This window comes from Apus apus, chromosome 3 (genome assembly GCF_020740795.1).
Source record: "Apus apus isolate bApuApu2 chromosome 3, bApuApu2.pri.cur, whole genome shotgun sequence".
NCBI lineage: Eukaryota > Metazoa > Chordata > Aves > Apodiformes > Apodidae > Apus > Apus apus.
In genome coordinates this window covers 1,272,655-1,300,341 of record NC_067284.1, presented here as the reverse complement: position 1 = coordinate 1,300,341, position 27,687 = coordinate 1,272,655, and the positions used below count along the sequence as shown (strand labels likewise).

Sequence of the window (27,687 nt, the reverse complement as noted above, 5' to 3'; positions counted from 1 at the left end):
GCAAAAAAAAAAAAAAAAAAAAAAAAGGAAAAAAAATTACTCATCCCCTGGTAAACAAAATAAACCCCATCTGATAATTTATCAAGTCTGTCATGTTTAATTTAAAAAGTCATTATAACACTACAACCCAGAATCTTTCAGAAAGCAAAAAGAACCTAACTTTTCCTTTTTATTCATATTGATACTTTTTTTCTGACTGCCACATTGCCAGCTGTTCAGTTGCTGCCTTTGTGCCTTATATTTGCACTGCTAGTAAAAACAACAACAACAAAATCAATTCACTTTTAACAAAGGATCCATATAGAAACACCTCATTTAAGCAGGTAAAAGTCACAGGCAGTTTCTTCCTTGCAAGTCTTCTGTGCATCCTATGATCTCACTCACCAGCACAAGTGCATTTCTCACCATCCCATCCTCCCCACTGCAAGCATGCCAGGGATTTATGGATTTTCCTGAGGTCTCTTGCTGAGAATCAGAAGAGGATGATGGCACCAACTTGAATTTGTGCTTTGACGTGCAGGGGGGGCTCCGAACCCTTTTGAGAAGAGTTTGACCCCCTTGTTTTTAAACAGAAGATAGACCAGCTTATAAAGTTAAGAGAAATTAATCTGGGAGTATTAACTCTCAAATGAGATGAGGGAAGTGAGAGCGCAAGGCTGGAGCTCTTCACAGAAATGCATGCAAAGGGGTGGTGATGGTTAATTAAGATTGTGCTGTTAAGTGCCAAAAGTCAAGTTCCCAATTTCCCCTACAGCTTTCAAGTGTAATTAGGTCTAAAGTAAAACAGAGTCACTGTGCTGACAGACACGGGGTCGCCTGTTTATGTTCTGACTCTGCTTTGTGTTACCTGTGCAGGACAGTTAGATACAATACAGATGCACCAAAGAGCTGTTCCACATTCCTGAACTGAAGAGCTCTTCACACGGTGCAGGTCAGACCCCCCACTATTAGTGTTTAAAGCAGAAAAGAAGCCGCTTCCGTCACCCAGAGCCACGCGGCGTGAGCCAGGCAGCTAGAAAAACAGAAGCTGTAAGCTCCCCCAAAGGCATCAGGCCCCCTCACATTGCAAAACACCTTCTCTCCCCCTCTCAGGAAGCCAACCTGTGGCTCAGCCCATTCCCCCCATCCCACCTGCGGGGACATCGCCCCGGGGAGCCTGCCAAGCCTGCAGTCCCACCAGCACCCACTTCCCATCCTGCGCTGTGCCTCCCTGCTGTCTCACCCACACCAAGGCTGCTTTGTCACCCTTCCCACTGCACTGCAGGACACGGCCCATCAATAGGAAGGTTATGAAGCTCTGCAGGCAAACACCAGGCTTCCCAGAGCTGTTCCTGGTGGAGCTGCTGGCCCTTGCCTGCCATCCCCAACCTGCCCCAGACTTCACTGCGACCCAGCTCTTCCTTACGTGATCACACAGAAAGTCTTCCCTGAGAGCACAGCCTCCTTCAGCGCCCAAACTGGCTGGTGCTTATTCAATGCACTCATTTCATACTGTTATTTTCTCTTTGACACCCACTGTCATTTCACTGAGCACTCTTCCCAGTCTGCTCTGGAAACACAACCAGCTCCCTGACGGGTCCCCGCACCACTCAGTGCCCGAGCTGTTCCTCACAAGGCATGCATTTTTTTCACAGCACCCTAAGACACCGGAGTATTATTGACACTTCATGATGAAGAGAAGATAAAGTCAAAAGTGCTCTTTATTTAGGTGCCCAGTTTGAGACAACCAGGGCCTGACTATTCAGCACACTCAAAGCAATGAGCCCATTGACCTCCCTCACTGTTGGGTCTACCCAACACTTCTCCAGGCACCCCACAGTCTATTACCATGACTGTGCAGCAAAATAAGTCACTTTTCTTAACAGTGTGCTTAAGTGGATTTTCTTTCCTGAATGCCCAGCAGATCCTTGTCTTTTCCTTCCTACAAGCCTCCCCACTTCTTTCAGGTGGAACCTCACAGCCCCTGTGACAGATAAAGCTGTGATTCAGGAGGGGCCAATTTCTCCCTTTAACCTTCTTAGGTTGCTCAAGATCAGCAGGGAACATCCCAGCTGACCCGCCCAGGATCCCATCATGCAACTAAACCCCAACTGTCATGCACAGACACTAACACTGCAAGCATTTATGCATCCTTGACTTGAGAAAAAAAAAAACAACCAACAACAAAATAACGGAAACGTTCTTTGAAATGGGGCTATTTTAAGATTGTTAAAAGCAAACAAACCATTCCCATCCCCTGAGAAATTTTCATCACATGGGTGCCTGTGATTAATCAGCAGGCTGATGTACAGTCTCCCCCTCTCAAGCTCAGGGAGAACCTGAACACGCTGCTTCAACCTCTGTGCTAACAAGGATCGAGGGGGAGAGCAGGGGGTGCATAACTCTTCATTTCTCAATAGATTCCACAGGCTGTTGCTACCAGCAGAAGAGAACAATCCAGGCCCTTCAAATCCTCAGTTCAAGTATGTCCAGATAAGGCAAATCACACTCTGGAATCAATAACATCTTCCTCAAGCTGCTTTAAGGTCTTTTCCCTGCCAAGGCCAATGCAGAGAGGCTAGAGACATGGATTTGATTAAAAAGAGAAAGAATGGGAAGTGAGGACATGAGCAGCCTTGAAAGATGGAGAAGGGTTTCACAAAGAGGCAATTTAGCACAAAGGGACAGTCTAATTTACTAGCCTAAGTAATGCAGGCAGTTATAACAAACAGGCTTCCAGGACCTGTGTCCTTTCAGTCTTCTGCTTCTCCACACACACTGCAGGTAAGATACTCTGCATACATACCAATGCCAGCTGGCTAGTGGGAGCTCTCCACAGACTGTAGAAGAGAGTAGCTGGGCATGCTGGAGATGCTCTTCCCCCTCTGGGATCCAGTAATGACCTGTGTTCACTGTGTCCTAACTCATACCATCAGAAAAGGAATGATTCGAGATCCCTCCCCATCCTTAAGTTTCTACAACGCCCCATTTTGTGCCACGCTCTGAAGCTGTTCTCAGAAAAGCAACATTCATAAAACCTTACCTTGCACCCATCCACCCCGATTTCAACATGACTGTGAGCTTTGTGGTTTAAGACCCAGCCTGAGTCAATGCTGACTTGAATACTTACATGTTATGGCAGTACTGGAAACAGACTCTGCAAAAAGCCAAGTGAGATACTTGGTAGAGATTATGGGCAGGCACTCCTCCCACTCAGCACCCATGACTGAACGTTGCTGAGGTTCATGCTCTAACAGCAGCCAGGGAGCTCTGGGCATGTGTTTGTAACGGAGCTGGCAATAAAAACTATCACTTGCCATTCCAGTACTGAGGAAAAACAATTTCCTTTACAGAAGCAGGAGCTATTAGTATACAGGCATTGGCAATTCTTGAGAGTGACACATCTCCCAGCACTTCACCCTTCTTTATGAGGAGTGTAGCAAGTCTCTCTTGAAAAGCTGCAGAGCTATTGCAACTGCAAGCTCCTCACTCTCTTGAGAAGCTGTGAAATTATCTGTTCTGGACATGAATCAGCAGCCCACATAAATACATAACACGGGGAAGATAATAAAACCAAATTACTCTCTATATGATATTTTCCCTCTAGACACTTCTGTGTAGCGGCTTAAGGTGAAGGTGACTGGGAAGAAAAGAACAGGGTGTGAGGAGCCACAGCTAAACCTACTGGAGTTCAAGGTGCCATAGAATCATCATAGACTCACAGAATGGTTTGGGTTGGAAGGAACCTTCAAGATCATCCAGTCCCAACCCCCTGCATGGGCAGGGACACCTCCCACCAGCCCAGGCTGCTCCAAGCCCCATCCAACCTGCCCTTCAACACTGCCAGGGATGGGGCAGCCACAGCTTCCCTGGGCAACCTGGGCCAGGGTCTCACCACCCTCACATTAAACCATTTCCTCCTCATGTCTCACCTCAATCTCCCTCCTCCAGTTTTCATCCAATCCCCCTTGTCCTCTCCCTCCCTGCCCTTGTCCCAAGCCCCTCCCCAGCTTTCCTGGAGCCCCTTCAGGCACTGGAAGGTGCTCTCAGGTCTCCCTGGAGCCTTCTCTTCTCCAGGCTGAACACCCCAACTCTCCTAGCCTGTCTCCAGAGCAGAGCTGCTCCAGCCCTTTGGTCATCTTGGTGGCCTCCTCTGGACTCTCTCCAACAGCTCCATGTCCTTCCTGTGTTGACATGTGGACATGTCTGCCCACAGCCCAGTGCCTGCAGCCACCAGGATGCCTTTGCAGCAAAATGTCAGCCCAGGCACTCCAGCCCTTTACTCTTGTGGCCAGCACCTCAGTCTGAGCAAGTTGCCCAGGCCTGAGCAGTCTGCGATGGGCAGACATTCCTTCTGCTGTCTGGCAGGCTCCTGTACTGAACAAGCAGGTGAAACAAGCACAAACCATGGCTCAGTGGAACCAGAAGGGTCCCCACAGCTCTGCACAGAGGCTGCTGCTTCATCATACCTACGGGGTGGCACCCTCCAGCAGAAGGGCAAGCCCCAGGTCAGTAACACACTAACAAAAAAAGAGAAGCACTGTCAAATCTTGAGTATATCCATTAGAGACCCCACATGGGCAGAACAATTCCTTTCACCATATCACTTTTATTAAAGAAAATATAAAATGAAGCTAAGGTGGCAGGGTTTGTCCAGCCCCACTCAATGAAAACTAATGCAGGATCTTTACTCACAAAAATTGAAAAGAGGAAACGATGGTTAACAAAACTGACAAACCATTCCATGTTTAACTGGAATTCCCAAGAAACACAAAGTTTCTCACCCCCCCAAAATTGTAGCAATAGGTTTCTTCCTCTCCCCCACTCCACCTTCTTTCTTCTGCTCTAGCTGATGCACTTATCTGGAGGAAGTTCAGTAAAAGCAGGAGCAGCACAGAAAAAAAGCAGCATATTGACTGTTACCTTTGCTGCTGCAGAAAAAGCAGAATCAATCTGAAGCCTCAGAGCCTGATACTCTCAAAGAAATGGACTGGCCCTGGTGAAAAGTGCTCGATAATACGGAAAGACAGAAAGCTCAGCCTAGAAACAGAATGAAAATTTTGTCTACTTCTCTTTCTTCTCTTTTCAGCCCCAAATTCCTCCTATACCGACTAGTTCCTATAGTTGTCACTGAAATCAGACCAGCAAGACCTTAAAGGGACCAGGAAGACAGTTCCTGGAATGGCAAATGAAAGAGAAATGAAACGTCACCTTTAGGATGTTAAAACCCCCTACTCCTAGGAAGAAGGGGCTGAAAGCCAGTTCTACATATTCTGCATATTACCCACAGGAATTTAAATATAGTAAGGCATTATTTCTGGTTACACACAAGTCAAGTGTTCTTCTGACAGGCTCGAGGAGAACATTACTCAGACACAGAGGCAGTCAGGTCCTGTCAATAAAATGCTGTGACTGGCTGGTAGAGCCAGTCTGGGTTTGCCTAGGAGGCAAACTGGCTCTCAGGCTTTCAAATCCTCTATTGAGCCCTCCAAGTTCCAGTGGCTTGTGTTACTTTTGCTCTATAAAAGCCTGATAAACAAATCTGCTGACAAAGATTCTGCATTTAAAAAAAAATAATAAAACTACTTCAGGTATGGAGCAGCTACAGTTTTGAACTTCCAAGAAACAAGGGTCACTGAATTGAAATACCAAGTTGTATCAGCAGGCCAACAAAGCTTTGTGTCCTACTGATGCCTCCTCCTGTTCTCCCTCTTACTGTGTAGTCACTTGGATCCTTCAGTCTTCTCTTTCACCCCCCTTTTTCTGCCACGTCTCCTGCTGCCCCAAGCAGATGAGAGAAGAGCTACAGCTGGTTGAGCAGCAGATCCGAGCTGACTGGGTTTGGCAGCACTCAGTTAGTTGTCTGACACCCATAAGCCCCAGATCTGGCTGTCCCTGCAGGAGGATTAGCAGCAGTGTCTCCTCTCCTGAGGAAAGCAGGTCATTCCCAGCCACCTTCAAACCTACCCTGAGACACCACAGGCTCCAAGTTGGAGGGATGAGTGAACAAACTATGTAAGGCTCATGCCTACAGGAAGCCCAGAATATACTCAAATCCATGCCTTGACATTTATTTCTTTTCTATAACAAACCCCACACTATACTTTTTAATCCTTCTTTAATTCTGCAACATAGAGTCAGCTGGACTGTGTGGTCTCTCACGCTACAGCAAGAGGGACAGGAATCTGCAGGTACAGCTTCAGGAAGCCATAAAAGTGGCCCAAATCTTCAAGTGTTCATTATATGGACTTGAAGAATTTATTCTACCTGGTATCGTTAGGCTTAGTTTGTTTGATAAATATTCTTCTCAAAGAAAGCCAATTTGTACTCAGGGAAAAAAATGAAATGGCATTAAAAAAGGTGAAGCAATGAAACCCAACCCACAGGTGCCAGTAAGGAACTTAAAATGTATTTTGGGAATTCTGGCAACTCATCATAAATGAGCTCTCATAGGAATACCAAAATTAGGTTAGCAGCTTCTTGAAAACACCAGGTAAAGAAAAAAAAATAAAAAGAATGTTGTTCTTTCAGGGCTCAGACACTGCTAATTAGTACAAATCATCATCTGGGTCTCTCTCTCCCCTTGAGCCAAAAACGGGTCAGACTCCTTCTTCAACACGTTCCATCAATCCCCCCCAAAAACAACCCCAAAACCCAAAGAAAAAAACTCTGGAAAAGGAGGTGTACACCCAGAGGCAATGGCCAGTACTGTGCCTGCAGCCCCAGCACCTGGCACACATGCAGAGTTAAGTGCACCAGCAAAGGCCATTTGCAAAAGCTGAGACACTCCCTACACCTTCTGCTCCTGTTTCAATACACCCTAGCCCCTGCTTTCTCCTTACCAAATGTCGTAATTGCTTTGAAGTTGCTAAAAAGTAATTCTTTCCAAGACTCACACTTGAAAATTCCTACAGCAAAGAAGCAGCGGGAATAAAGAGCCACCTTAAAGCAGAAGTCATTAAGTGATGTGCTTAGAGGCAAAACCCAAGAAGCTGCTTTTCAAGCAGCAAGCCACCAGAAACTTGTCAGGGAATATGAGATGTTGGGGGGGGAAATAATCTGATGTCTATAACACAAAAGGACAATTTCTGTCATTTTTGATTCAGACACACGGCACACAGGTCGTGGGTGTGCTTGAGCAGCCCAAGGTCAGCTGCCCTGCAAGGCAACCACATCTGCAGGAGGTACGAGACTTGGCTGGGCCAGGGAGGGGGCTGCTCTGTCTGGGGAGCAGTGCTAAGGCTTCAACTAGTGCAGAACAGAGGAGAGAAAGTGGGTTTAAATTACTTATTCCTCCTAAACAGCACCCTGCGGTGGCCCCAAGTGCCTCCCACTGAGCAGTGACCCAGCTCTACCACTTCTTTTCTAGAGGCCTGTGCTTCCTTATTGTTTTGGGGTTTCTTCTTGCCAGAGATATTAAAAACGATACACAAAGAAGTCAGTGTGTTGCTTGGAAACATCTGCCAACATTAACAGAAGGAAACTGAGATCATTTTTAGGATCAACCTCTATTACACCCATCTCTGCACCATCCATTTCAGAACAGCAAATGTTAGCCACAAATCAACTCTACCAACAGGTCTTCCAGACAGGGAAATCAAAACACATGTATTAATTCCTGAGTCACACTGGTGGAACCCATCTCCAACGTGACTCGAGTATCTCAGATTTAATTAGAAGGTGTTAACAAGCACACACACCTTTTTCCCCTAAGAAACAGACAGCAACCTCTGAGATCTCCAGCAGCAGCTGCTGCCAGCCCAAGCTGAACCTCGGCAGCCCCATGAACCCAGGTAACATCTCCAGCTCCAAACGCCAGAACAACTGCAATATTTAACATCTGGGGTTGGTTACACTTGCTTCCAGTCCTGCCCCCACTCAAATTTTACTCAGATGAGTGATCAGGTGCAGGATGCAGCAGACTGAAGGTGCTGGCATTGCTGGGGTAGGTGCTGAGCTCCTGCATTCAGGACTGTTGCCTCCTCTCCCAGAGTTTCCAACAAATCAATACACTTTGCACTCTTTGGAGAAAGACATCTTGGGTGACTTCTCTAGTTTGCCAACATTAACCTAAGTCATCTTGCATAACCTGCTTAAACAAAGACTAAGTATGAGCCGAAATCCATTCCCCTCATCTTCCCCCTGCAACTCCTTTACTCAAGCTGCTGAGGAAGCTGGTGAGCTTCTCACACAAATCAGAACTGGAACAAAAATCCAAAATGCACAGAACTCTGACCATCCACCCTGGCAGAGCCCACGTGTGACACTGAACCAGCCCAGCTTCTGCCTGAAATAAAAGCACAGCCCCTCCCGAGATGAACCTCAGCTGAGCAGCCATGGCCAGAGCTGCTCTCCAGCACTGCCAGTGGCACCAGGGCAAGGTCTGTGTCCCCCAGGGGTGCATTTATTTCTGCCACCAGGCAAAGCTTCACATGTCCCCACGCGGAGGGGTTGGTCTAGCAGCCAAGCCACCACTTTGGTGTCTCACACTGTCCTTCTGCTGCACAAGGAAGCCTGGGTGACCTGAAAAACCTGTGTAACCCAAGGCTCATTTCCACACCAGGAGGGTCTTTGTACCCACCTCTGAGCCTTCATCAACTCAGCCTACACTGACAGCTGTGCAGAGTGAGAATACACAGCTAATTCCATGGGGTTGGGCACGAAATAATCCATCCTTTCATTTTTTAATCGCCGTGAATATAAGCAGTTGTGCAGCGCTGTGATGGGAGCTTTGTGCACACACATTAGCTCCAGGATAAACAACTGGTTTGTGTTGGGAGACAAGAGGATTTGTGGGCAAGGCAAAGAAGTTGAGCAATGGAGACGACTGAGGTGAGCCAGCGTGAAAATGGATTGCTCTAAGCAGGGCTATGGCAGCAAAACCACTCAGAGGGGCCTTGACAGGCTGGAGAGGTGAGCCCAGGCCAACCTCAGGAAGCTCAATAAGGCCAAGTGAAAGGTCCTGCAACCCGGGTCAGGGCAATCCCAAGCACAAATACAGGTTGGATGGAGAATGCATGGAGAACAGCCCAGAGGAAAAGGACTTGGAGGTGATAGTACACAAGAAGCTCAACAATGTGCACTAGACCCCAGAAGCCAACAGTGTCCTGGGCTGTGTCACCCGCAGCATGGGCAGCAGAGCCAGGGAGGGGATTGTCCCCTCTGCTCTGCTCTGCTGAGACCCCACCTGGAGAGCTGTGTCCAGTTCTGGAGCCCCCAGCACAGGAAGGACATGGAGCTGTTGGAGAGGGTCCAGAGGAGGCCACAAAGATGATCCCAGGGCTGGAGCAGCTCTGCTCTGGAGACAGGCTGGGAGAGTTGGGGTGTTCAGCCTGGAGAAGAGAAGGCTCCAGGGAGACCTGAGAGCACCTTCCAGTGCCTGAAGGGGCTCCAGGAAAGCTGGAGTCCTCTCCAACAGCTCCATGTCTCTCCTGTGCTGAGGGCACTAGAACTGCACACAGCTCTCCAGGTGGGGTCTCACCAGAGCAGAGCAGAGGGGACATTCCCCTCCCTGGCCCTGCTGGCCACACTTCTTGTGATGCAGCCCAGGACACAATTGCCCCTCTGGGCTCCAGCACACACTGGGGGCTCACGTCCAGCTCCTCATCTCCTCCCACCCCCAAGTCCTTCTCCTCAGGGCTGCTCTCCAGCTGTTCTCCCCCTGGATTTGTGCCTGGGGTTGTGCTGACCCAGGGGCAGGACCCTGCACTTGGCCTTGGCTAACAGCTGAAGTTCTGCCAGGGAAACAAGCAGCCTGCACACCCTGCACCGCTTGGCATGCGCTGTTTGCTAACGCATCCTCTTCGCCCTCTTACCTCAGTGATCGCTGTGATACCATCTTACTGCTCCAGGTTACACGCCGCACGCAGCCTGAAAGTCTGGGGCAAGAATTCACTACAGAGAAACAGAAACCTTTGCAGGTTTGTGTAGGTGAACGCTGGTGTGGACATCTGCTTCATGGAATCGAAGCAAAAGGCCATCTCTGTTCAGCTCTTTCTGAGGTGACACAGAAGCCTACAAGTACTCCCCTGGCAAGGGAGAGTTTCCACCCCTCCAGCTCTAGGGAAGTGAAGACAACTGACAGCAGCTCAAGATCTGGCACCAAATAAGCAATTTAATTAGCTGGCAGGTGGAGGGAAGTAATTATTCCTCTCTATGCAACATTTGTGAGACCACATCTGGAGAGCTCGGTCTGGTTTTGGGAGTCCTGGGTAAAGACGGATTGACATACTGGAGTGAATCCAGTCAATGGCCACCACGATGCTGCAGCACTTGATGTATGAAAGAGAAATCAAGGGAGCTTGTCCAGACTGTCCTGGGAGACACAACCTGCCTGGAGGAGGCCCCAGCTTTGAAGTTATACCTGGCTCTGAGGTTAGCCCTGTTCTGTGCAGGGAGATGACTTCCAGAAGTCCCTTCAAACACAGATTCTTCTGTTTAAGTTTTAAAAGGAAGAGCTCATCCCTAGGACTATTAAAAAGTACTTTAATAGAAGAACTATTTAAAAAGTACTTTTAGATGAGAAGTCTATTATGTCTAGAGAGAGCTCAATTACAGACAAATTAATGTTTACAACATGATTGGGAAAAACAAACCCAACCACCAAACATACCTCAACATTCAAAGTGACCACTCCTTCAAATAAAACTAGGATGTTTTTCTTCCCTAGGCTTGAAGTTTGATGTGAGAGAGTCCAAAGCTACACACTTGTCATGACATATTCAGCAAGTTCTCACAACAACAATCAAACAGTAAATCTACACAGGCTGGTTCGACTGCCATTTTCAAGATACCTTCTCAGAAATGACACCCCATGGTGGCCACATGTTGCTGACTACGGGAGAAATCCTTATTATCACAGTTTGAGGTGACTGCCTTGTTGGTGAACACAGACCTTATTTCCCTTGCTGACTTGTTGACACCAGCAGTCTCTTAAGATCTGTGATATTTCACTTTTGGAAGAGAGTGTTAACAATGGTCAAGTGGCACAAAAAAATTTACAGAAATATTTTAAGAGTACAAAATGAAAATTGAGGCAGGAAGCCCTTTAAGCCAGTTTAATTTGAAAAGATCTGATTAAGACGCACCCTCCCACTCTCATGGTGAAATACTTTGAGGGGGGATTTTGCCCTTCTTTTTTTGAAAATAAATCATAAATTGATAGAGTAATTTTGGTTGAAAAAGACCTTTAAGACCATGAAGTCCAATTGTTAACCTAGCACACCACCAAGTCCACCAGCAAACAGGCTGGGAGAGTTGGGGTTGTTCAGCCTGGAGAAGAGAAGGCTCCAGGGAGACCTGAGAGCACCTTCCAGTGCCTGAAGGGGCTCCAGGAAAGCTGGGGAGGGGCTTGGGACAAGGGCAGGGAGGGAGAGGACAAGGGGGAATGGATGAAAACTGGAGGAGGGGAGATTGAGGTGAGACATGAGGAGGAAATTCTGGAGTGTGAGGGTGGTGAGACCCTGGCCCAGGCTGCCCAGGGAAGCTGTGGCTGCCCCATCCCTGGCAGTGTTGAAGGGCAGGTTGGATGGGGCTTGGAGCAGCCTGGGCTGGTGGGAGGTGTCCCTGCCCATGCAGGGGGTTGGGACTGGATGATCTTGAAGGTCCCTTCCAACCCAAGCCATTCGATGAGAAACCATGTCCCTAGGTACCAGTGCTGCCTACAATTGCAGCACTGAGTCATTTTACAGCTCGTGTGTAGGTGTCATAGGTGGAACAGAATCACCCTTCTTCAGTGGGGCAGATAAAGCAAAAAAAAAAATAATGATAGATGATTTATTTTAAATTTAGCAACAATTTTTTTTTTACACCTAGTTTGAGGAGTCTTTGGAACTGTGAAAATCAACATTCATCTAGTCAATCCACTCTCTCAGGTCATTGCTCTCATATCTTTCCTTTTTTGTGCCACAAAGCAAAGTGCAGCCTCCACAGCACCACCCGGGGCGGTGCAGAAACACTGACAAACACCATTAACACATCATGGTCGTCCTGGAAGTGGTGCAGGCACATCAGGGAAGTGCTCCTGCTGAGCTGCTGGGCTGCCCTGACTCTCACACATGAGCTCCTCTCACCACCTCCACCCAGTGCCACGCAGACGTCTCCCGACTCTGGGGCCTGTTGTACCCCAGGAAGCACAACCAAAGGAACGTTTTTTTGACCCACCACCCACATTCAGGTCCAGAGTATTCTCAGCACATCCCTGCTGTGCCACACGAGCTCTAAAAGGATGACAACTCTCTGTCACCAGACACAGACATACGTGGTATACCCTGGAGGAACTGACCACAACACCAAAATCTGGCTGACTTGTTTAAACACCTCCAGCTACAACAGAGCAGAACTCACTCTTTTGCATGGGGAGGAAACAAAGCAAAACACCCCAAGCAACAAAACCTTACAACAGTTCAAATTAAGAATCGCTGAAAACACAGCAAGAGCAGAGAGGACCTCACCCCTGAAGAGGTCGCTGAATCCCGCTGATGTCCGAGGAAGCCCACAGTTCTCAAAATAATTAAAAAAAAAAAGCCTGTAAACAAAGTAAGGTTTTTAACCTTTTACAGAACTGGCAGCAAATCGCCCTGAGTGCCATGTCACCAAGCAGTGCAAACTGGTGCCCTCCCCATCCTGCCTGTGATGACTGAGGAGGAAGAGGGACACAGTCTTCCCTGCACACTCTGTCCACAGCCCTGTTTGTTCCTTTTTGGCAGCCCCTCTAGGACGTCAGGACAAGGAGTTCTGCAGTTGTTAAGCATGTCAGTAATGCTGCCCTAAGCAAGAAAGACAATCGAGTCTCTGCCTCCCCCAATGCACACGAGGTCATTTCTGACCTTCAGATGTTTCTTCCACAAGGTCACACTGTGTAGCAGTTCTCGGCCAAAGTTGGATTCATCACATTTCCTACTGTGGGTAAACAGCCCCACACGGAATTAAAGAAACCTACAGAAGGGAAACTTCTAGAGAGGCAGTCAAAAGAAGCAGAAGGCAACACTAGGTGTGTTTTTGTGAGAGCACACAGCCTGTTACATCGAGAATGAAACCTGGCTCTTCAGATTGCCAGCTCCTGGATGCTGACCTCCTGCCAGCTGTAGCCTGATGGGCTTACCCAGCTTTTCAGCCCTGATTCTAGCTAATAAAATGGATTGTGTTAAACACGTATTTGATTTTTCTTTTCCTTTTGAGGCAGTCTGCCTCAGGCTATTGGAATAAAATTTTTTAAAAAAAGAGATTAAAAAATAAAACTAAATCAAGTATTCCCCCTCGCTGGTCCCAAGTATGAGGTCTTCTGAACATAAGGTTGCTGACCATTCAATGATACCCAGGGAACTTTAAAGGAAAATTATTAATTGCATCAGTTACCATGCTATTCAAAAGATTAGGCTGAAATAGTTTTATTCCTTCCTGAAGAATGAAACCAGCAAAACACAACCAACGCATTTGGGAAGGGCAACCTAGAATGTCTTTTGCTGAAATCACCAATTCACAAATGCTGCCCAGAGTGATAACAACCAGAACTGCCATCATCTACTGGCTATTCCATATTCAAATCCCAGAAAGAAATTTAGGAGTTTTCATTTACTTCCCAGGAAGTCAGACAGGGAACAGAACCAGCATTTTTGTTGGTCTCCAGAGAAAAATCTTACTGGAAACATTATTATTTAGACCTGCCCATTTTCAAGCCTGCTTAGGCTCCCATGACAGTGTGCAAGAGGACCTGTCCACAGAGAGGTCTACAAACATGCAAGAGGTCATTAACCTCACCATAAACCCCCCCCCCACCATTAACCCCACCACTAAAAATAAACACTAAGCATTTACATATAGTTTCAGACATAAAACAGCCTAATTGCCTAGTCAGACAATAGAGGTTTTCATTCCGAGTCTAAGAGATGCCTTTTTTTCCCTGGAAAAATATATCATTGCTTCTGAGTGAGAAGCTGCCTACAAAGAAATACTCACTCCCAGGGACAAACAAATAATCCTTCTTCTAACAGTCTGAGAGCTGCTTTCTCTTCCACCTGCTCTCCTCCCCCCTCGGGGTGAAAGCAGCTGGCTGTGGGACACAACCATCACCATCTTCCAGCAGGGGTACCAGCTGGTCATGCTAAGTCCTAAGAAACCACCAGGTATCGGATTAAGTTGTCCCAGAAAAGGGGAAAGTAATTCCGTGGAGAAGTGATCCAAATCCAGAAGTCAGAAAGCAACAGACAAGCTTCCGCTGTGTGTTTTTTGGTAGAGTTAACCCAGAGTTGCAGGTTGTTGGTTGATACAAAGACACAGCCCTCATCAGCATGGCTGTGAGGTTTGCAGGGGCTAAACAGAGAGAGAAAAACCCCACAAACACTCATAGGGTGGACCTCGCTGATGGCCCAGAGGTTGTTCATCCACGTGGCTGATCATCTCAGCTCCAAGGAGGTGGCCAGAGCTTTCAGCCCCCAGCACGATGCTGCTGTGGCTCCAGCCTTGGAGAACTGCTGACCCTGCCAGAGGGTACCCTTCTGAGGGTCCCAGAGCCCTGGGACAGGCTGCCCAGGGAGGCTGTGGAGTCTCCATCCCTGGAGACATTCCAGCCCCACCTGGACGTGTTCCTGTGGGATCTGCTCTAGGGGATCCTGCTCTGGCAGGGGTTGGACTGGGTGATGTCCAGAGGTCCCTGCCAACCCCACCGCTCTGTCATCCTGTGAAGTCTACCTAATTATTCTGAGCAAGGGCATCAACACCTTCAATTATAATCCCCAGGGCAACTCTGCAGTTTAAATGTCAGGCACGAAAGGCAAAAAACAAACATATTTGTAAAAAAAAAAAAAAATTTAAATTAAACCACCAACAATTATCTGCACAGTGACATCAGGAGCCAAGAGAGGAACTGCACGATATTCCAAAGTCATGCCAGGAAAACCTTCAGAGCTGCCTCTTTTGTAAGTGGTACAGCTGCAAGTCAAAGATCAACGAGACACAAAGTGCTCTTTCACACACAGGTTGTTCTAAAACAAGGGAGGTTGGAAGGTCTTTATTAATGCAATAAAAATACTTTAGATGGATGTTAAAGTTTTTTTGTTTAAAAAAACACCACACAAGTGAAATAATAGGAACAGTAAAGAAAAGGGATGCAGGGAACCACCAGGTATGGTCGTTAGAGAACTCTCATGGAACAGAAAAGTTTTTCTTAAAAAAAACCCTAAATGGGTATTTAATATTAACCTTTATTCTCATTTCCTGCTTGACTTCTGGGTATAGTTTCATACAGCAAACTGAGGCCTGACAAGATAAAAATTATCTGGCAGTAATATTTTCATCTTGGACTACACCAAAAAAGGCTTGAGAACTATTTTGATGAAATCTGTTAATGTGGGAAAACTGGAGCCAAGAGGAAAAGTGCAATTTCAAACAGAGAAGATACTTCATCAAAGTCAAGCCAATCATTTGAGGTTTCCTCCTTCCGCCTCCAAAAATCGCTAAAACAAGAGTTATTTGCAAGTTTAAGTGGTGCCAAACAGTTCTGTTACAGCAAATGTCCTCACTCTCTCACACACACACACAAGAGCAGCTTCCTCTGCCTGCTTCAGCCAGCTCTTCCCTCGCTCTGCTCCATGTCCCTGCACCCCAAGTACTTCTCTGCTTCTCTGTGTCTTGTGCTGGTGCCATTAACATCACTTTCAACTTCAAGCCACCCCAAATTCACCACTGTGAGTGATGCAGCTTTGGCAAAAAAAAACACCCCAACATGTCTAAAGCATTTCTAGAAGCTTGAGTACTGATGGCACATTTTGCCTGAAACGTCCTGCAGCCCAGAACCCACCCGTGTCCTGGGCTGTGTCACCAGCAGCGTGGGCAGCAGGGCCAGGGAGGGGATTGTCCCCTCTGCTCTGGTGAGACCCCACCTGGAGAACTGTGGCCAGTTCTGGAGCCCCCAGCACAGGAAGGACATGGAGCTGTTGGAGAGGGTCCAGAGGAGGCCACAAAAGTGACCCAAGGGCTGGAGCAGCTCTGCTCTGGAGACAGGCTGGGAGAGTTACTGGCTTAGTCAAGTAGGGCTTGTTACTCATGGATAACCTAGAAAATTAAAGCATGGAAGAAGCAACTTTTAGTGCTACAAGACTTCCCTGAATCCAGAGTAGCCGAGCTGGAAAACCTGGGGTAACTTCTCCCCGTCTCGCCTTGTCACATGCAACATCAGTGGATCCATTCAAGTTGGGATGTCTTGGATAGGAAAAAGGAGCTGCAGTTTGGGAAGGACAGCAAGTTGAAAATGCATTTGCTGTTCTCTCCCCTGTCGAAAAACCGATTTCACACAGGCCACCCAACTCAAATCAGGGGATATTGCCAGGCTTTCTGATGGCTTTTTCAGATGAAAAGCAGCCATTTGGATTCATGGAACACAAGTAATAGAGCTGGTCAGGAAAAATCCAACAGTCATTTGCTGCAAGGAAGTTTAGTTCTATCCATACCTGAATTCTCTGTAGAACTGTTGCTGATTTTATACTTCAGTAAAAAGTCAAGATGTCAAAGGTTCTATTTTGTTCCAAACAGGTGCCAATATTTTGAGCTGAAATCCTTGCCTTCATAGCCAGTTCCCATTCAAAACAGCCAGAACCAAGACGAGGTGACATGTTTTGACTGACTTGAAGTAATTTGATTTTTCACCTCCCTCAGTGCTCACACTGTTCACTTTTGTACCCGTTCCAAGTGAAGGAAAGCTCTGAAAATCCTTTACAAAATGTCATTGTTTTTCTGCAGCCAGTGGTGAGGACAACAGGCACTTCTCCCTGGCTGCAAATTCCCGTAAGGACAAGGCTGTTCCTAGTTTCAGGGCTCAAGGACACCTCCCAGAGACAGGTTTAACTTGACCACTCTCAAACTGAGAGGTGGTTTATCTGCCCAAAACCAAACCAGCACTTGATCACGTCAAGAAGTGAGACTGCCCTTTGGCACAGAGCTCAGCAGGCCTGTCCACTCCTTAAGGGTCTTCATGTCCTTCTTGCCTCTGCCCCAAAACCTTCAACCTTTCCCCTTTCCTCTGGACCGGTTATTCCTCAGTCTAGAAGTCATTCACTAAGGGTAAAACCCATGAGGGGGATGCAAATGGTCAAAATCCAAGTCCTTCTACACCTGCATGTTTCTCACCTACTGAAATCCAAAATACAACACTTCAAAAAACAAACAAACAACAAAAAAACTTATTATTACTATCTTGTCAAAAGCAGGTTGGGGTTTTTAAGCAAACCACTGTGGTGCCTTGTGAGACACCCAGCAGGCAGGCAGATGCAGCACTGGAGTTCCTCCTGAGGCACTTTGCACTGGGTGGCCCTGGCAGAATTGCCCCCAGCACCCTGCCAGCTGGAGGTGCAGTGTGCCCAGCAGGGTCCCTCGGCCAGGGCTGTGAGACCTGTCCCTGGCAGAGGCCTCAGGAGGCTCCACACTGAAGCACACAAACCCTTTTCGACTGGCACGACACGGACCTGCCGGCCATTTGTCACCAAGGGAGCCCTTCATTGCTAGAGCTCAACGAGGCTGCTGGGGTGAATGAGAGTGGTTGGTTCAAGTTGAGGAATCATAGAATAATTCAGGTTGGAAGGGACCTCAAAGATCATCCAGTTCCAACCCCCCTGCCACGAGCAGGGAACCACTAGACCAGGTTGCACAAAACCTCATCCATCTTGGCCTTAAAAACCTTCAGGGATGGGGCATCAACAACCTCCCTGGGCAACCCATCCCAGTTCCTCACCACCCTTAGAGTGAAGAATTTCTTCCTAAGATCTCACCTCAATCTCCCCTCTCTCAGTTTAAAACCATTACCCCTTGTCCTATCACTAACTTCTCTGATGAAAAAAGGGTCAATTGGGTCGAAAAGACCTGTGAAGGCACATCTGTGGGAGCTGCAGGGGTGGGAACGGGACGGGAGTGATTGGTTCTCTCCCTCTCCAAGAAGGTCACTTTGTCACTACACGCTGCCAGCAGCAGACCTGCCCACAAAGCAGATGACACAGCGCTGTCCCTGACACCAACCAACACCATCATTACACATTCAAAGTCGGGCCCAACCTGAATCAAGAGGGATTTTAGAGAGCAGGTCTGAATCAAGTATTAAGGCGAGAGAGAAGCAGGAAGGGAAACCCAGGCATGCAGCTCCTTCCCTCCCTGCAGCAAACAGGGACAGCAAAGTGACAGCGCCAGGTAAGCAGAAGTTATGGGGCACAAGGTGGCCAACAGCTCTGAGCCTTCCTTAGCACAACTGAAGAGAGGACACTGCAGATGTTCCATATCACAGCGTGAAATCATCACAAAGGCACCGGGCAGTTTTCACCTGTCTACCCACAGGTTAATTACCCCGTACAGCCAGTGTAGACCACACCACGTCCAGACTGGCACTCCCAGCTAAGTCAGCTAAGCCACAGGGCCAGTGGCCACAGAGGCCACTCTGGGTACCAGACCCTCCACCCATGCCATCCAGGTGACACTCTTCACATAAAGATACTGTGAAATCTGGTGCAGTGTCTCAAAAATAACTAGCCCCTCAGCAGTGTGTTCACTTACTACGGTGTCAACGGGTCCTAACTTTTAAAGGTACTTAAAATGAAAGTGATTAATAAGCAACTTCTCTGCACCACCTTCTTCCCTTCTGCCCTACTCGACTGCTGTGCCCAAAGCTGTTTATCCCTCACTCAAGACATGCATTTATTCAACATCAAAACAATTTCCAGAGAAGCCTGTCCAGGGTTTTACACTTAACTGGTATTTCATGCCACTACATCTTCCACCAGCAGGCAACAGAGAATTTCTGAAACAATATGCCTGGAGCACAAACCACAAAACCCCACAGTCAGTGGCCTACCATTAGGCAACCTCATGTTGGAAACTCTATTTTTTGCCAAAGATGAGCCAAGCAGATGAGGCAGTGATTTGTCAGAGGTGGAGAAGAAGCAGGGTTATAGGCTCCCTTTAAGAAGCATCCAAATGTTTCAACAAACCAAGAGAAACCTGCAGCCTACTACCAGCAAAACACACATTTTGATGGCACTAATTAGGCAATATTCCTTTCTCTTTTTCATCCACATCACAGCTTTGTGGGGTGAAAAAAAAAAAGAATCCCAAGTAGAACAGAACCCATTGTTGTGTTGGTTCCCCCCCCCCCCCATCACCCCAAGAGATTCCCTTCTTAAAACTGGTTTTAAAAATGTGTGAAAAGGCCCTGACCTACTCACACTCATCAAGTGTTGCCAGTTTTCTGAGCACATACATCAAGGTGCTGGGAAACCCCTGTGTCACCAGGGGGAAGGTAACAACCTTTCCACTTCACTAAGTGCACGTTCAGCTGTAAACACTAATTTCTCCAGCTTCCCGCCAGGTCAAGCGGCGGCTGCAAGGGTTATGAGTGGGAAGCTGGAGATTCTGGCTTTCCTACCCTTCCCACTCCAGTCCTTTTCTTCTGGCCCCCTTTGTTCACTCAACAGAACTTTGTCTGAAGGGTGTTTTGACTCCCTCCCTGCGTGACAAACCCAGCCAGCCAGAAGACAAGGCTTATAGAAGCCCCAGCTCCCCGGCAGCGGGCCGGCCGGCGGGTGTAGGATTGGACACAGCTCTCCATTCATCATGCACATTCCCAGGATTTCAAGCTGCCCGTGTCCCCCTCAGCCTGCTGCTCCTCCCCAGGGGGGACCAGCCCAGGCAGCTCTGATGAACACGCTTCCTCCACCGGCACATAAACAAACATCTTCACCTGCGATTGTTCCGAGCGGCAGCCGCCGAGCGTGAGCTAACAGGGCCAGCAAGACAGAACAAAAAGAGACAGAAAGGAAAAAAAAAGAGATGGGTGTGTGGGGAGGAGATGCTGGAAAGCGTTACAGCTGCGGGGACGGTGGAAGGAAGGATGTGGGAGTCGAGGCAGTTGTGTACCAGGAGGAAAATGACAAGGTCTCCCAGGCGTTCCCAGCCCCGTGTGCCTGCGGTTTCAAAAGCCGGGTCCGACCCTCCCCGTCACTGAAGCCTTTCGCGAGCGGGAGCGGATCAGGATGACGGATGCACAGCCGCAGGGGGCTGCTCTCCCGCGGGTCTGAGCCTGCCCCCCCTGCCCCCCTGCCCTCCCGCCCCCTCCCCGCGCCCGCCGGGAGCGGCCAGAAGGGATCCCGAGGGAGCAGCAGAGCCCCGGCCCTGCAGAGGCACCCACCCCCCCCGGCCCTCCCGCAGCTCCCGGGGGGCTGGGCAGGGGCTGGCAGCGGCTCGGCGGCCTCCCCGGGGGAGCCGCAGCGAGCGGGGCTCCGGCGGGACGGGGGGAACAAGCCTCTTCTTCACGTCCTGCCACCCGCGGGCATCTCGCGCGGCCCTGCTCCGCTTCCCTGAAAGGGGCCTTTGTCACAGGGCGCGCAAATCCCACGCGATTTGTTTCAGCGGCGAGAGAAGGGGCTTTTCATCGGTTTCCACATTCCGCCCCCCCCCGCCTTCCCCTTGTTCGCGGCGGCAACAAACGCCGCCCTGCGCTGCCCCCCCCGCTGCGGGGCCGCGGGTGACCCTCGGGGGGGGGGGGGCAGCGCCCGCAGCCCCGGCCCCGCACAGCCGGTCCCCGGGGCTGCCCACCGGCCTCCCCGCGCCGCAGGCCGCGGCCGCCGGCTCCCGAGGGGGCTCGGGGACCCCTCCCCGCCCCGGCAGCCCCCGCAACCGCCCGGGCGCACAAAGGGAACGGCCGCGCCGCAGCATCCGCCCCGCTCCCTTCCCCTCCCTTACCTGCGGGCAGCCGGGCTGGGCGCGGGGCCGGGGCGCTGCCTTCTCCGCACTCACATCCTCCTCGCCCCGCTCACCTCCGCCCGATGCCGGGGGGCTCCGCTCCGTCCGACGCGCCGCGGGGGCGCGGGCAGCAGCAGCAGCAGCCGCGGAGCCGCAGCCCGGGCGGGGATGAGCTCAGAGGGGCTCTCGGCGCTGCCGCCCCCGCTCCTCCGCCCGGCTCCGGGCGCTCCCGTCCCTCCCTCCCTCCCTCCCGGCGGGGCTCCCGACAGACGGCGCAACCGCAGCGCAGCCGCCCGGCCCCGCAGCCGCCTCCCCCCGCCGCGGGAGGCCCCAGACGGGCAGCGCGGGCGGCCTATGGCGGGGCGGGAGGCGGGGAGCGGGGCGGCAGGAGGGCAGCGCCCGGGGGCTGCTCCGGGCTGAGAGCAGGAGGAGGAAGGGGAGGAGGAGGAGGGGAGGGGGGTCGGTCGGTCGGGCCGTGGTCGCGGCCCCGCAGCCGCCCGCACCCGCTGCTCCGGGGGATGATGATGATGATGATGCCTCGGGGTGCGTCAGCTGAACGTCTCGGCATTCCCGGCCAATGGGAAAGCAACCTGAACCTCTTTGTCAAAAAAAAAAAAACAACACAACCACACAAAACAAAACAAAACACGAACGCCTCGTTTTGCTGCTACGGTTATTGTTCTTATTTCAGCCCCGCTTTCTCCCGCCCGGCAGCCGCGGGGCTGCGGGGCCAGCGGCGGCACCGAGGTGCGCAGAGGCTGCCCAGAGCTGGTTCCGTTCTCCGCAGGGAACGGCAGAGTGTTCGGGGCGGCTGCGCGGGGAGAACAGCCCCGCCGTGTGTCCCTGGCAGCGCTGCCCCGCTCCCCGGGACGGGGCCGGGTGGTCCCCAAACCCGCAGCCTCGGGGACCCCCCGTCGGGGAGCAGCAGCAGCAGCAGGTGTCCGTGCTCTTCCTTCCTTCCTTCTTTTCGCGTCCTCATCAGCCCCGCGGCTCCTCCTGGCACTTCCCAAGGTGTGTCACACGGGTGTCCCGACACCCACGGGGAGCACCGTGCGCTCCAGCCTCGGGATCCCCCCCCGACGGCGCCCTGCCCGTCCCCCCGGGTGGCAGCGGCACATCCCCGAGGCTTGGGCAGCTCCTTGCTCCCCGGGTGGCAGCGGCACATCCCCGAGGCTTGGGCAGCTCCTTGCTCTGGCTCCAACAAGAACAGGACAAACATGGAAAATGCAGATGCAGAGAAACTTAATAAAACACGTCGGAACAGCAAAGAGAAGTATAATACAAACTTTCGACACACGGGGTTTAGGTTTCTCTGTCCCTTCTCCCCCTGCATTTCGTTTTTGGCTGCTGGTATCTAAGCGGAGAGTCATTAGTGACTCGGTTTCCTGATGAAATGGCAGCTTTGCAAGGCCCGAGGTAACCCCGTTCCCGGGAGGATGCCCACAGCCCTGGCTTTGCAACAAAACAGGGGTTTCACTTCTCTGTCTGGGTGGCCGTGCAGGGGGGGTGTAGGTGGCTCTGCAGCATCACACTTGAGGACCCTGAGGAATCTGGAGAACACAAAGAATCTGGAGAAGAGGGGAATTCCAAAATAAAGTGTCCCGTGTCCCTTCTCATTTAAAGCCCTACTATTGGTGTCTAAACAAAGAAAACTCCCAGGAAGCTCATTTTTAGTCTCCTTCCTGGTCTTTCCACACATCAATTTATTTTATTTTTTTATTTTTTTTTTATAAACTATTTTACCACACAGGAGGTATAAACGGCACGAAAGTAGAATGGATAGATTGATTGGGAAAAAACCCCACAAATTTTGCTTTTCCTCCTGGTGGCCAACAGCAGCTCAGTGGAGAGGTCTGGCTCTGCCTTTCCCGAAATTCCTGGTGGGATCCTGATTCTCTGGACCTTGAGGAGCTCAGGCTGGATTCCCTGGGGCAGTGGCAGTGCACTGGCCTGGGCAGAGGAGCTGCTGGCCCAAGACCAGCCTCAGGTGGCCCAGCAGAGGCTGGAAGGAGAGCAGAGTTACAGGCTTCCAGCTTGACGTCTGCCAGGGCTGCAAATGGAGCCTCAGTACCCTGAGCTGCTCAGCAAGAAACCAGCACCTGGCTCTCAGAAAAGGTGTTTTATTGAATGCTCTAAATTTGCCTTTTTTTTTTTTTTTTTTACAGGGTGATGCATAAATCTTGCCTCTCCATAAGGCAAGAGAGGTTTGTATTCCTGGGCATCTTCAGCATCCTGGAAACTACTCAAAGAACCAGATCTTCTTCCTGCAAGAACTATAGGAAAGAAAAGTACCAAGTTTTATCATCAAGAAACTGGGAATAAAGAATCTTTGTCTAAAACCTTGAATGCTCTTGCCGTGAATTAAAACCAGAAAGGCACAAAGAAAACAAAACAAACCAACAACCAACAAGCAAAGAACAATCTGCCCCTCTCTTGTGAGCCAAACCAGAAAGTAACCAGCTCCTCAATGAAGATCACTGAGTCCAACCATCCACCCAGGGGGAAAGCCAAACAAACAGTCAAACAAAACCAAATTTGTAAAAGAACCCCAAACAAGCCACAAAACCACAACCATACACCCCACAGAACTAAAAACAACACACCTGAAAATCCCCCCATGCCCAGGAGAGCGTGACCTGAAGTGCCACATCTGCCTGTTTCTCGAGGACCTCCAGGGATGGATGGTGACTCCACCACCCCCCTGGTCAGCCTGTGCCAGTCCTAACCAGTCTTTTGGTAAAGAAATTCTTCCTGACATCCAGTCTCAACCTCCCCTGGGCAACTTCAGGCCATTTCCTCTGTTCCTGTTGTTATTCACTTGGGAGAAGAGGCCAGCCCCCCCCCCTACACCCTCCTCCCAGGCAGCTGTACAGAGCACACTTCTCCCACCTTCATCCGTGTGCCCTTCCTCCTCGTGCCAAACTACTTTTTCCTTCTTTCTCCAACCTCATCTGAAAAAACCGTATTCATCCACGCCTTGAAATGGTGCCCCCTGAAATGCTGCTCCCCCTTCAGCAGTTTTCATGGACAACATGACAAATACTGTCAAAACCTTCATTCTGCAAAGAGCCACAGGTGCTCAGGGACGTGGTGACGAGGCTTCCCCTTTTCCTTCCTCCTCCCTGCTCCTGTCTTCCCATGGAGCTGCAACAAAGCCACGACATTTTTGCAGCTGAGCAGCGTGAAAACGACAGAGCCTGCAGAGGGTTTATTTGCATCACTAATTCAGCAGCTGGGGGCAGAGAGCAGCAGGCACGGGGGACACAGGGGTGCTGGTGGGGCTGCTCAGCAGGCAAGGCACCAATGGCAGGTACTCTGAATGTCCACGGCATGAATAACAGCCACGGGTTGTACTGAGAGGCCACGTTTTGAGAAGCAAAACATAGTGAGGTTTGTAACAGCAGGGAGATGCAAGGGCAGTTCTTTTGTACGCCAGGGCAGCACTTGGTGTTTCCAAGCCCTGCTGGTAAAACCAGGCTGAGAAACCCCACCAGCATCACTTGGCTTAGTCTGAGCCATCATTTGTGAAAGGGAGAACCAAGGAACTCATGTTTTAATAGATGACCTTCTTATCACTCACTTTTGGATTGGGACTACCTTTCAGAGGATAAACAAAAGTCTTGTTCAAATTCTTCCCTCAACCCAGTACACTAATCAGACTAATTGGTCACTAATTGGCCTCACCATTTGATGTCCTCTCCTATGCTTCCTTCCTCTCTACATGGCTAACTCGGGCCGTGCTTCCAGCCCTTTGGGTCTTGGCTGTGTGCATTTCCCCAGCTATAGCCTGCCATGTGTAGCATATTATAATAATAATTACAGAGCTGTGGGGAAAATGAGGATCTGAACTTGCCCACAGTGTTTTAAGAAGCTGGCAGAATGTGCCTGAAACATCCCACTGGGTTTCCAGGAGGTGCTGAAGGGCTCCTGCTGACTCACAGGCACTTACTGCCAGGGGATGCTGAGGTGGCAGGTTTGCCTCCCTGGGGAGACCATCTTGGAGGTGGGAACTGCAGCCTGGAAGCTGGAGGGAAGGGTCTGAGCCGAGTGCTTCACCCTGCCCCTCAGCGACCATCACGCAACGCTGTGAAGCTGGAGGAAGGGAACTGGCAGGGGTAGGGAAAGAGAGCTTTGCATGTTGTGTCCTAGATGGTTTGTGGGAGCAGGCAGACAGAGGGAACTTGATTACAGTCATGTCTTCAAAGGATAAACAGAAGAGACCTTCCTCAGTGCTGTCCCAAATGTGTATGTCTCACTGTCCTAGGACATAAGACGTGAACTGGAGGAGGTGTTTCCTCAGACACTGCACAGGCAGCTTTTCCAAAGCAGCAAAGCAGGTGCTGAACTGTAGGAACAACATCTTGACACAGGATCTTGCATTTTCTGAAAGGTGAATGTCTGTGTTTACAAGCTCTGGGTGTGTTTGCACTCTCTGTGGACATGGGGAAAACAAACCCAAACACATGGAGCTACCTGAGGAAATCCAGAAATAACATCAAAAGATTATATCCAACTGTTCCCAACTTCCAGACTTATTAAAAGTTGCATCCTACTGAAGTCAGAAGAAAAAAGATTCTTACTGTTATTTTGCTTAGCAAAACATTTTAAAGTCTCTGTGAAAGCTGGTAGAAATTATTGACTTCCTTTTTGTAAATGACAAGGAGGAGCCTGCAGGAGAAGGACACAGGGAGCAGCAGGGCATCTATAATGCAGCTAAGAAAGGTATTGATTCTTTTTTTGGGAGAGTATCTTTTCATCGATCTGGGAAGGTGTGTGTGTTACCTTGCATCATGCTGTAGGAATTAAGAGCAGTTACTACAGTTAAAGATGCATCATTGCCATCCTCCTGCTGCCATCAGCAGCCCTCTGCATCAGCAGGGCACTGGGAAGGTGGCTTCCCGAGGTGGAATCGACCTGGAGCAACAAGTCTGAGTTTATTCTTAAATATCTCTTTGAACATGTACTTAGGGAGATCATCCCCATAGCAGATGCATTGAGAAACTACAGACTGACACTCCATCTTCCAAAAAACAGGCCCACGCACAGCTTTGGGATTCTCAGAATCACAGAACAGTTTGGGTTGGAAGGGACCTTCAAGACCACCCAGTCCCACCCCTGCATGGGCAGGGACACCTCCCACCAGCCCAGGTTGCTCCAAGCCCCATCCAACCTGCCCTTCAACACTGCCAGGGATGGGGCAGCCACAGCTTCCCTGGGCAATCTGGGCCAGGCTCTCACCACCCTCACACCCAAGAATTTCTTCCTAATTTAGGTGAGACATTCAGAATAAATTCTTCCATGTGAGGGTGGCACACTTACCAAAGAATTATCCCCAAGTAGATGAAAACTGTCTCTGTCCCCCTGTGTGACAGAGCTAACACAGCAGTCTTCAGGGCCAAACTGTAAACAGGTGCTGAGAAATAAGCGACCCCATGGGGACACCTCGGGTAACCTGACTTTTGATTTTGGTGCTTCCCTCTCCAACACACAAACAGAGACACCGGCGTCTTCCTGCCTGTGCAACACGCAGACTAATGACTGTTTGTAAAGAATGAAAGACATTCTGGAGAAGCTGTTCAGCAGGAACTCATGAATCAAGCTAATAAACCTGTTTCCATTCTGGGGCTGGGCTTCTGCACAGTGCCAGCTGCCTGAGTGTCAGGAGAGCAATACTTGGTTAACCTCTTCAATCCTTCTGGCCGTTGTGTCACCAAGTGAGTCAGGGTTCTCTGGCCAAACAGACCCAGGATCCTGTGACTAACTTGGGCATCCAGTCAGGGAGGCTACCCCAAGGTTATGGAAACTGTCCCACGACTCAACTGTTGAACCCTTGACCTTCCACTTCTCATGTTCTTTTCATCTATTTTTGGATGTGATTTCCCAGGGTTTTCTTTTTTTCATGGTAAAACAACCCCTGGCAGAGGGGAGTAGTCTGGCTCCATAGGTCTTGTTAGCAAAGACAAATGCTAGTGAGCTCCTCAGAGGGTTGCGAGAGTCCTTTGGCTGCCTGCACTGCTCCTGCAGGCTGCAGTTGCCACCCAGCAGCAGCTGGGCTGCTCTCCTATCTCTGGGACAACGATTAGGGGGGTACAAAGGGCTCATGTCACCAGGGGGTTTCCAGCCACCTGCTGGCAGGGGGTGCTGCTGCCTGGTCCCACGGTTCGGGGCAGGGGCCAGACTACTCATAGATTGTCCTGCTCATCTTTCCCAAATCTGCCCTTTCTACACGAGCTGATAGAGGCTGCCTTGGCTCTCGTGCCCTGTCCATGAATCCCTGTCCCATACCCAGGGCCCTGCAGTGCTGCTTTGCTGCTGCCAACCCCACCGCCCCACGTCTAACGCCGTGCTGACCCGGAGACAGGATGCCAAGCTTTCTGCTCATTAATCAGAGCCTCTCCTGCTGCTCCTGTCTCCAAGGAAAGCACATCCAAGCCAATGCCCACAGGGTGTCTGCTGGCACCTGCAGACGGGTGTGATTCAGTGCAAGCCTCCCATGAAGCAGCCACCACCTCGGCTGTCGTCACGCAGGCAGCACCACGGGCTGCTGTGGAGCTGCAGGTCTGAGTGCCACCACCCTCCCTTTCCCTCTTCTTACCTCTTGAAGTATTTTGAGTTGACTATTTGGGGCCATTCACCGTCAGGTTTGGGGCATTTTTGGGTTGGTTCGGGGGCAGTTTATGTCATTTTTGTGACCATATTTGGGCCATTTCAGGTCAGTTTTGGGTGTCCTGTGGAGGGACTTTGAACAAGGGCAGGGAGGGAGAGGACAAGGGGGATGGATGAAAACTGGAGGAGGGGAGATGGAGGTGAGACATGAGGAGGGAATTCTGGAGTGTGAGGGTGGTGAGAGCCTGGCCCAGGTTGCCCAGGGAAGCTGTGGCTGCCCCATCCCTGGCAGTGTTGAAGGGCAGGTTGGATGGGGCTTGGAGCAGCCTGGGCTGGTGGGAGGTGTCCCTGCCCATGCAGGGGGTTGGAGTCTAAGGTTTTTAAGAT

The 27,687-nt window shown here is 50.2% G+C and overlaps 2 protein-coding genes across 5 annotated transcripts in view; one reads left to right on the top strand and one right to left on the bottom strand.

Annotated features, from left to right (window-relative positions):
* Window positions 1-20,910, bottom strand: part of FYN (FYN proto-oncogene, Src family tyrosine kinase) — a 129,040-nt gene extending 108,130 nt beyond the window's left edge. For all 4 annotated transcript variants that reach the window (XM_051613136.1, XM_051613135.1, XM_051613137.1 and 1 more), the window contains exon 1: window positions 20,695-20,910. The gene's annotated coding sequence lies outside the window, so the exon portion shown is untranslated. The remainder of the gene's footprint in view (window positions 1-20,694) is intronic.
* Window positions 1-27,687, top strand: part of CCN6 (cellular communication network factor 6) — a 126,101-nt gene that overhangs the window by 53,303 nt on the left and 45,111 nt on the right. The gene's annotated exons all lie outside the window — the stretch shown is intronic.